The sequence below is a fragment of the Heloderma suspectum genome, chromosome 1, assembly GCF_057233095.1.
Source record: "Heloderma suspectum isolate Gila_16-S chromosome 1, 16-S_ref, whole genome shotgun sequence".
Lineage (NCBI taxonomy): Eukaryota > Metazoa > Chordata > Lepidosauria > Squamata > Helodermatidae > Heloderma > Heloderma suspectum.
This window is the reverse complement of record NC_139458.1, coordinates 46,280,362-46,291,117: the sequence shown is the minus strand read 5'-3', so window position 1 is coordinate 46,291,117 and position 10,756 is coordinate 46,280,362. Positions and strand designations below refer to the sequence as shown.

The 10,756-nt window shown below is 47.7% G+C and overlaps 1 protein-coding gene across 1 annotated transcript in view; it reads left to right on the top strand.

Moving 5' to 3' along the window:
• NRXN3 (neurexin 3) overlaps window positions 1–10,756 on the top strand; it is a 1,900,058-nt gene that overhangs the window by 162,509 nt on the left and 1,726,793 nt on the right. The gene's annotated exons all lie outside the window — the stretch shown is intronic.

The window sequence follows — 10,756 nt, the reverse complement described above, 5'->3', positions numbered from 1 at the left end:
TCAGAGGCTTCTCCTCTGGAACTCTGGGTCATGACAGTAGCAGTGGCAAACACAAAAAGCACACCATGGCCTTGGTCAGTTTACCTCTCTGCTCATATATCCTGACACATCCCTGCTCATGACCTTCACTCATCCAGCTCCACCACTTTCAGCCTGTAGGTTTTCTCCCTCACACAACTCCATCCTTTCTCCCTTACTGCCCCATATGCTTGGAACTGCCTTCCAGGACAGTTGCCTGTTGCCAACCCTCTTACCTGCAAATCTGTCATCAAAACTCACCTTTTCAGTGACGCCTTTGGCTCAATCCCCAAGTTTTCATGCCCTTCTGCAACTAAGTTTGTAACCAAGCTTAGGTACATGTAAATGAAATAATCATATCTTCTTCCTCTGTCTACTCCTGCCTCAACTTCCCTCCCCATCTTCTGTTGTTTCCGCTGTGTCAAACTTACTATCCTTTTGTACTCTGTAAAGTACAATGAACACTGATGGCACAATAATAATAGTAGTAATAATAATGATAATGATGACGACAACAATGATGATGATGATAATAATAATAATAATAATAATAATATGGAAGGCCACACCACCAAACATAGAGGAATGCAGTAGGTGAATATAGTTTAATAGAGCTTGCAGGCTTTCAAGACAGCTAACAGTAATTCAGTCATAAAATAATAGTAATCATAAAACATAATCATAAATATACATATCCTCATTATGAATAAAGTTGGCAAGATTGAAGAGAAGCAGTGAACCCAGAAATAACCCCCTGATAAGAGAACCAAACAGGTTCTTAGGTACTGCCAAGGCCAAATGTGCACTCTAATAATAGCATCTTGACTTGGCATCTGAACCGCCCAGAGAGCTTTGGCTTTTGGGCGGTATAGATATGAAATGAAATAAATACAATAACTTAAAAGATGAAGGCAGGGTGGGAGGGAACTGGCTAGTCAAGATATTCTGCGAAGTGGATGCCGCTGCCACCCTGAAGGAGGCCCTGTCCTCTCCCTTGTTGCCACGTTCTGAATCTCCCTCGGAGGAGGCACTTGGAGGAAGTCGTCAGACGTTGATTGTAGTATTCATGTTGCGAGGGGTGCTTTGTCAGGTATTGTGGTAGGGATGGACGAAAGTCCCTTACCTGTCCTCGAAGCTTGCTTCGCGGTGTGGGGGAGGTGCTTCGCTTCTCCCCCCGAAGTTCATGTGAGGGGGGGAAGCGCCCCACCTCGCCCGGCCGAAATTCAGGCCGGGCGGGAGGCGCCCCATCCCTCGCCGGCGAAATTCAGGCCGGGTAGAAGCGCCCCGTCTACCCGGCCGCGAAAAAAACAAAACAAAAAACCACCCCCGTGATAGGCTACATAACGATTAACGTAGCCTATCACGGCTAGATTTCCAAAGTCACCCGTGATAGGCTACGTGACGATTTACGTAGCCTATCACGGCTGACTTTGAAGATCTAGCCGTGATAGGCTACATTAATCGTTACGTAGCCTATCACGGGGTTTTGTGTTTTTTTTTACTGCACTTGTAATGGCGGCAGAAGCAGCCAGTCGAAAGACCGGCTGCCGCCCCCGCCCCTGATGAAGACCCGACGAACCGCCGCCGGGAGCCGCTGCCGGGAGGGACATTCATGAAAGGTAAGTCCCATCCCGGGGGGGGGGGTGGCGGGGGGGCGGCGGAGAATTTCACCGCCGATTTCGGGGGGCCGAATGCATTGGCAGAATGCATTTCTCCCCCATCCTATATTGTGGCCTGAGCTGTGTAAGTCTAAGCATTAATGTTCTGTCTGACCACACATGCTCACACACCAGACCAACAAAAATCTTCCAAATAAATCAATAGCCAATTGAGATTAAAGGCGCTTCGTAAGAGTTTTTTTTCCCCATCTTCATATTACTTACATCCAGTGTTCCTTTCAGTGACACACTCCAGCACCCTTTCATTTCCACATTCAGCAGAACCTGAAGGAAATATATCCTTTAATTTCAATTTCTCAACTTTCCAACCTTAGCTTTCAACCTTAAATGCTCTCGGCTGAACAGATCTACAGATACGGATTTAGTACATTTGGAAGGCACTGTGCCTGAGACTGCTTGTTTGTTACAGAAAGAAAGTTAGCAGAAGCTGTTCAGTGCATAAACACAGAGGAGCCAAAATCTCTTCTCTCTGTTAGCATGGTTTAAAAGTTGGCTCTCCCCATTCTTGTTGTTATCTGTTACCTCATCTTTGTCTACATGGCCTGCTCTATCTTTTTCAGTATGATCTTGTGATACCATATATTCCAGTTTTCCTGCCTTACCAGAGACAGCTGCAAATTCTTGCTACCTTTGTCTGGTAAATCAGAATTAGGGATGTATGAGAAATTTGTTTCAGTTCATTTTAGGGATGTTGGAGAATTCTGCCACAGACTCCAGCGAGGCCAGATTCTTAGAATCCGGCCCCCTGAAGTCCGTGGTGGAACGGCCTCCCCCCCGCCACCCCCTGCAATCCCCCCCAGAACGGACCTACCTGGCGGCAGATGCGGCGGCGGCGGATGCGGCGGTGGATGCGGATGTGGCAGCAGCGGCAGCAGTGGCTCCAGCTCATCTTCCGGCAGCTGCCGGGATGCTGCGGCCACAAATGGCGGCCGTTGTAGTGGCTACCATTTGCGTGCCTGCATTAGGCCGTGATAGGCTACGTAAATACTTACGTAGCCTATCACGGCTTAATGCAAGGATACAAATGGCGGCCGCAGCAGCCCGGCAGCAGCTGGAAGTCCAGCTGTGGCCGGCCCCGGCTGGCGGCTCTGCGGCCAGGAAGGATTCCGGCGGGAGGGACGGATCACCTCCCCCACACCACCGAAGGCCCGGACTGGAACCAGGTAAGGGATTCGTACATCCCTAGTTCATTTTTGATTTTACCCAGTTCACATCTCCTGAACTGAACATAGACTCGATTTCAGCCTGCAGTCAGAATCCATACGTTTCCTAGCTTTCAATGTGATTTGCAAACCACCCCCTGTGTTTGACAGCTGTCAAGGGCTCCTTGGAGGCCTCTCTCAGTCTAATCCAGTAGCCAAGTCCAGACACAGACAAATGGATTCTTTTCAAAGCTTTATTCCTCTTTTACAACTTAACAACTCTACCATTAGCAACTAGATATGAGCAGCAGAGTACCTATGCCCTAAGTTGGAACAGTTGGTCCCCGTTTGAAAGGGAATTACTGGCAGACCCCTGAACTTAAGGACTAGGGAGAGTCCGTCCCCTTTTCCCTTGAATCCTCTGGGCGCAGCCATTGTTTGTGCACCAACCGGGCACTATGCCTCCTTTCTGCGCCCTCCATTTGGCGCCGCTCTCTGCATCGGCATCGTGCGTCCATCAAGTCTGCTTCCCGCAGTCTGTCACTCCCTGGACTGCTATCTAAGCTAGGAATGCTGGTGGGAGGAATCTCCGTCAGCTGTTGGCCCTGGGAAAGAGGAGCGCACTCCTCTCCCAGGAGCAACTGCTCTTCCTCAGAATCAGAACTACTCTGGGATTCTATGGGCTCAGTGTCCACCCTGACATCAGCATACATACATTTGAAAAATTCATACTTTTGAAAAATGCACAAAAACGTGCTTTAATCAATGGAATGCATACATTTCAAAGATGTGCACAATTTGGGGAAATATGCATTTGGGGAAATATGTATGAAAATATGCAGGAGGTTTCATGCAAAAAGAAGAAAAACAAAGATTGCAATACGATACAGACATGAGACAGAATAAGCTTCGTGATAGAATTTAGAGAATTGTGACGAGACGGAGTTTTGCTTATATTCACATACATAATCACTATACCAATTTTGTCGTGTATGTGTGTGTGTGGAGATAATTGCAAATAGCTTCTAAAAATGTCATTGGAATAGCCATTCCTGGCAGCTGCCATTTTGTTTTTCCCACTGATCTTGCATTGTTCCAGGGTATTGTGGGAGAAACCCAATGGCAGCTGCCAGAAAAAAATGATGGGCGTTTTCCCTGCCCCCCCCATGACAGAATATTATAAGAACATAAGAAGAGCCCTGCTGGATCACACCAAAGGCCTACCTAGTAGTCCAGCATCCTCTTTCCCACAGTGGCCAACTGTATGCCCATGTGAAGCCCACGAACAGGACACAAATTGAGCAGCCTTCTCCCACTGTTGTTTTCCAGCAACTGGCATTCAAAAGTGGTTTCTCAGCAACTGGTATTCAGAATGTCCAGGCATTCTAGTAAAAACAAAATGGTAACTACCAAGAGTGGCCCAGAAGCCAGTTTTTCAGTGGTGGAAAAACATAGTATAAAAACGAAGGCACCAAAGGTTCCCCTCTACTCAGCACTTGTTAGGCCTCATCTGGGGTACTGTGTCCAGTTCTGGGCACCACACTTTAAGAAGGATATAGACAAACTGGAGAGAGTTGAGAGGAGGGCAACCAAGATGATCAGGGGACTGCAAACAAAGCCCTATGAGGAAAGACTGGAAGAACTGGGCATGTTTAGCCTTGAGAAGAGAAGATTGAGGGGAGATATGATAGCACTCTTTAAGTACTTGAAAGGTTGTCACAGAGAGGAAGGCCAGCATCTCTTCTCAATCATCCCTGAACCGCCCAGAGTTTTTGTGAACCGCCCAGAGAGCTTCGGCTATTGGGCGGTATAGAAATGAAATAAATAAATAAATAAATAAATAAATAAATATCCCAGAATTAAAGATATGGAATAACGGGCTCAAGTTCCAGGAAGCCAGATTCCGGCTGAACATCAGGAGAAACTTCCTGACCATTAGAGCAATATGACAATGGAACCAATTACCTAGGGAGGTGGTGGGCTCTCCCACACTGGAGGCATTCAAGACGAGGCTGGACAGCCACTTGTCAGGGATGCTCTGACTTAGATTCCTGCATTGAGCAGGGGGTTGGACTTGATGGTCTTGTGGGCCCCTTCTAACCCTACTATTCTATGATTCTATGAAAGACAGCTCTTGCCACCTCCACTGGAAAAGGTAAACCCCCCACCCATTCATAATGGGAGCCCCCACCTTTTCCACCACTTTTTTGGGAGGAATGGAAACTGAACGAAATATGGGCCATTCAGTTTGGTTTTTCCATTTGTCTCAAAATAAATGCCCATAGGAGGAGCATGTGCAAATATTACAAGCACATGAACAGGCACAATCATGCATGTCTTTCCCATGCAATTGGCACTCCTCTAGGAGAAAGGAAAGACCTAGGGAATTGTTTGTGTTATTCACACATCTCTGCAATCTAGGATTACCTCATGAGGAATCAGCACCGATACAGCTGGCTATATATGAGAAGGGGAGCTCAGAGGGGGATGGCTGTATCTTACTGGAAAGTGCACGTGCATGTAAACGCATGTGAATGGACCCATGTGTCCAGTGCACTGTTTCCGTTCCTCCTTATAATAAGCTACTATCTATCTACTTGTTAATTGTTGCTGATTGTGTTTGGGCTGTTATTCTCACATAAATACAAATGGATCCATTGTGATAATATATAGGCTCTAAGTTTTTTTTAAAGAGTTATGCTCTTTAAAAAAAAGAGTAAGTAACCTGAGCATAACACCCCTGTTATGCTCAGGTTACTAACACACATTTGTTGAGAAGCAAGGGCGCCATAGACAATTGCACAGTAAATAAGCATAACATATAGCCACTGGAGACATGTTCTCAGCAATAGTGGGGAATTTGAAACAGGCACTCAAGCATTGATCCGTGGTGTGAGATTAGGGGTGTTACAAGTATACAAGAGTGTCCCTATAGTGTGTTTTACTTCTCTGTTTGCAATTTGCAGAAAGTAACAGCAGCTCAAAATAGCTGCTCTTATGGATCCGAGTATGTGGTTTTAACTTCTGTTCTGTTATTCATAATGAGATTGCCATGGAAATATTAAACACAAGTCACAGTAAAATGTATCTTCTTTTGTGGTTAAAGAATATTCCCAAAGGCTACTAGGGATGTACGAAACGACTTACCTGTTTCGTTTCGTGACATCTGTGTGTGGGGGGGAGGCACTCCATCCCTCCCCCCGAAATCCTCGCCGGCTGGCTCCTCTCCACGGCAACTCTGCAGAGCCGCCAGCCGGGGCCGCCCACAACGACAGCCGGCCGCTGCTGGGCTGTGCAGGGATGCAAATTGCGGCTGCTGCTGGGCTGCGCAGGGATGCAAATTGCGGCCGCCGTAGCCACCGCCATTTGTGTCCCTCTTTTTTGCCGTGATAGGCTACGTAAATATTTACATAGCTTATCACGGCAAAAAAAAAAGGGAACGCAAATGGCGGTGGCTACAGCATCCCTGTGTTAGCCATGATAGGCTATGTAAGTATTTACGTAGCCTATTACAGGAAAAATCGTGAAGCGAATGGTGGCCGCAGATGCGGCTGCCATTCGCAAAGCAGCGTGAACAGCACCAGGTAGGTGCTCCATTTTGCGCACCTTTTGCGAGGTGGTGGGCGGGGGGGATTTGTTCCACCACGGATTTCGGGGGGCCGAATGTACTGGCATTTGGCCTCACTGAGATCCATGGCGGAATTCTCCGCTATCCCTAAAGGCTACCCAAAAAAGTTTCCTGACATTATCTGAGTTATACACTGGAGTACAGTCTTAGGGATGTATGAATCCCTTACCTGGCTCCGCGCAGGGGCATCTGCAGTGGCGGGGAGGCAGTCCGTCACTCCCCTTGGAATCCTCGACGGGGGGAGGCGCTCCGTCCCTCCCCCCAGAATCCTGCCCGGCCAGCTCCGCTCCGTGGCCAAGCCGCCCGCAGCTGGACATCCGGCCTCTGGGCAGCCCTGCAGGGATGCAAATGGCGGCTGTCGTAGCCACCACCATTTGCGTCCCTGTATTGAGCCGTGATAGGCTACGTAAGTAATTACGTAGCCTATCACGGCAGGGGGAAAAAAAACCCAGCGTATGCAAATGGTGGTAGCTGCCGCCATTTGCGTACGCTGGGTTTTTTCCCCCCTGCCGTGATAGGCTACGTAAATACTTACGTAGCCTATTACTGCAGGGGGGAAAAAACCCCAGTGTACGCAAATGGCGGTAGCCGCCACCATTTGCGTATGTTGGGTTCCCCCCCCGCCATGATAGACTACGTAAATACTTACGTAGCCTATCACAGCCTCCACAGGGACGCAAATGGCATCCCTGCGTTACCCGTGATAGGCTACATAAGTATTTACGTAGCCTATCACGGCTATGAAGAGGAGGCAGTGAATGGCGGCTGCAGGATGGCCGCCATTGGCAAAGCAGCACCAACAGGAGCAGGTAAGTGCTCCATTTCGCGCGCCTTTCGTGGGTTGGGTGGGTGGTGGCTTCGTTCCACGACGGATTTCGGGGGGCCGAATGCACTGGCATTCGGCCTCACCGAGATCCGTCGTGGAATTCTCTGACATCCCTAACAGTCTTAAATCCTCTGCACAGGTCCGGGGCGGGGTGGTGGTGGTGAAGGGATATAGACAGCTGCCATATACTTTGCCTATACTGACTGGTAGTGGTTATCCAGAATTTTAGATAGGAGTCTTTCGCAACCCTACGTAAAGATGTTGGGGATTGAAACTGGGCCCTTCTGCTTGTAAAGCATGTGCTCTGCTGCTGCTTTATGGCTCTTCCCTGAATAGACCTGTGAGTGAGGCAGAATGGGAGATTGTCAGTCAACCATTTTATGATTAGAAGCTTATGGGAATGCCCTTCATCTCTGCTGCTAGAAGAAGCCAGACATCAGTAGAGGATGACTGAGCAAGCAAATGGCAGTAGACATAATTACTGAGAGGTCTGGAAAGTAGCTGTTTTTGGATACCTGTAGCGATCACTTTTGATAGCTGCTACTACAGTCACACAGAGGCTACATGTTTGATTTTTCATAGGCTGCCATGCAGACTGGGTTTTAATCTCTACATCAGGGTGCCAGTGTGCTGTGTTTAGTAGTCATTAGGGTGTCAGTGTAGGTCCAGGTAGGGATGTACGAATTGTGTACCTTCCGTGCCGCTTGACTTCCGCAGTTTGTGGCCTGTGCTCTGTTCCGCCATTCCAAGCCCCCAGAATTCTCCTCTATTTTTTCTGCTCTGAAAATTATGAAGATAAATCCATACTGACAACCATAATTCCAGTGCCCAGCTGTCTCCGTGAGTCTGCATAACTTCCGTAAGATTCGTTATTTTTCGTAAATACTTTTTTTTTTTAATTGAAATCCTCCGTCTCCGTTTACTCTCACCCCAAATACTTCCTCTTCCTAGGGGCTTCCCAAAAGAAGACTGTCTTAGGTGTGCCTGAGCAATAAACAATTTGTTTAAAGCAATGCTGTTTTAAAGTGCTGTTTTAAAGCGGTCCCGGCATGGTAATTTTAAAAGGTTTTTTCTTTCTTTAAAACAGCGTTGCTTTAAACAAAGAGTTTATCACTCAGGCACACCTAAGACAGCCTTCTTTTGGGAAGCCCCTAGGAAGAGGAAGTGTTTTGGCTGAAAGTAAACAGAGACAGAGGATTTCAATTTAAAAAGAACATCCACAAACAAGGTGGGGAGCACAATTCATTTTTTAAAAAAACTTAGGTATTTATTATTGGAATATACTACACTGTGTTTTTATTTACGAAAATTTCACGACTCTTTGCGGACGGCAAAAAAAAAGCCGCATGACTGCTGGCCCTGCAGGACCTTGTGGTGCCGTTCCACAGAGGATTCCGTGGCATGGACTGAAGGGAATTCGATCCCATTTCAGTCCGTGGCAGAATTCTCTGACATCTGTAGGTCCAGGGAGACCTGGGTTCAAATCCCTGTTCAGCCCTAAAGCTCCCTAGGTGACCCTGGGCTGGTCATTTCTTCTCAGCTTAACCTACCTTCCAGAGCTTTGGTGAGGATTAAATGGAAGAGACTGCATATAGACACACTATCATAAGTAGGGATGTACGAAACTCACCTTTTCGCGGAATTTTCCGTGGTGGGGGGGAGGCATTCCATCCCTCCCACCGGAATCCTCGACGGGGGGAGGCGATCTGGTCCTCCCCCCCCGGAATCCTGCCTGGCTGGCTCCACTCTGCGGCAGCTTCGCGGAGCAGCCAGCCAGGGCCGTCCGTAGCCGGATTTCCGGCTGTGGACAGGCTGCTGCGGACACAAAAGCTAACCCCCCCCGCAAAAAAGCAGCGTATGCCAATGGTGGCGGCTACAGCAGCCGCCATTTGCGTTCCCTATTTTTCACCGTTCTAACCTACATAAATATTTACGTAGGCTATTACGGCGAAAAATAGGGAACGCAAATGGTGGCCGCCATAGCAGCCGCCATTTGCGTCCAGCCAGGCTGCTGTGATAGGCTACGTAAGTATTTATGTAGCCTATCACGGCAACCCCCCAAAAACCCTCCAAAAACCCAGCGTACGCAAATGGCGGCGGCTACGGCGGCCGCCATTTGCGTTCTCTATTTTTCGCCGTAATAGCCTACGTAAATATTTACGTAGGTTAGAACGGCGAAAAATAGGGAACGCAAATGGCGGCTGCCGTAGCCGCCGCCATTTGCGTACGCTGGGTTTTTTGCGCGGGGGGGGTTAGCTGTGATAGGCTATGTAAATACTTACATAGCCTATCACAGCTGCAAGGATGCCAATGGCGGCCGCAGTAGCCTGGCCACGGCCAGCCAGGAGACCAGCTGCTGGAGCCACTACTGGTAAGTGCCGTCCCGGGGGATCCTGCGGGGGGGGGGCAGGAGGCCGTTTCACCACGGTTCAAAAGAATCCGGCCTTACTGGAATCCATGGCGGAATTCCTGCCATCCCTAATCATACGCTCCTTGGGGGTAATTAGAATAAAACTGTGATGGGGAACAAAGGGAACATGAGAAAAGTGATCTCCACTCATTTAAAACTGATCCATTCTACACCAAAGGCAACTGGAACATTGAATCCCTCCATACAATTACTTGTATTTTTGGTCAATGCTTATAGCAATTAAAGGTGTCAAAAGAATTACAGGAGTTGTTATGGCAACTGTATCTTCAAAATTAGCAGGAGTGTAAACAAATCTTGATTTTTCTCTTTCCGTTTTAGAATGCAACAGAGGAGCCCCATTCTCTGGCCTCCCCCATAAGTTCTTTCTTAATTTTAAGAGCAGTGAAACTAGAGGAGTTGCGTTTACATATCCTACTGAAATATAAAAGATGCCCAGCGGAAATAATAGAGAGACCATTAGTAATCCTGTCCATTTCCAAACAGAGGAGGAGAAAAACGAAGAAAATGTATTCAAGGAAGCAACATGCTGCACTCTCGTGACAGCAGTTGTGATCTCTTTAAGGAATCAAGGAGAAGTATACCCTGAGTTGAATGAAGGGTGATCTGCATAAGGGTGCTGCAGGTTCAGCATTTACCCATTCCTGTTACTCAGCCAGGAGGGATACATTTGGGCCAATATTTTCCATGGTCCCCGAATTTTTCTGCAATGTATAACTGCCTACTATCTTCCCAAGTCCCTGGGTTTTCTTAGGATAACATGCAGTGCACATTGCTCATAAAATGACTAGTTCCCCTGCAAGACTGTGGTGCAAGACTAGTCCCGTGCAAGACTCCCATCCCAAAATATTGATATCACCATTTCTGTTTACTTGCAGTGGCCATGATAAAATCACATGGAGACTGTATATCCTTAGGATTACATGCAATGTACATTATTCATCAAATTGCCATGTGAATTATCATAAGGAAACACGGCAGCCAGGAATGGAAAGGTAGCAGCCACCAGGAGAACGTAGCAGCTGTCAGAATGGA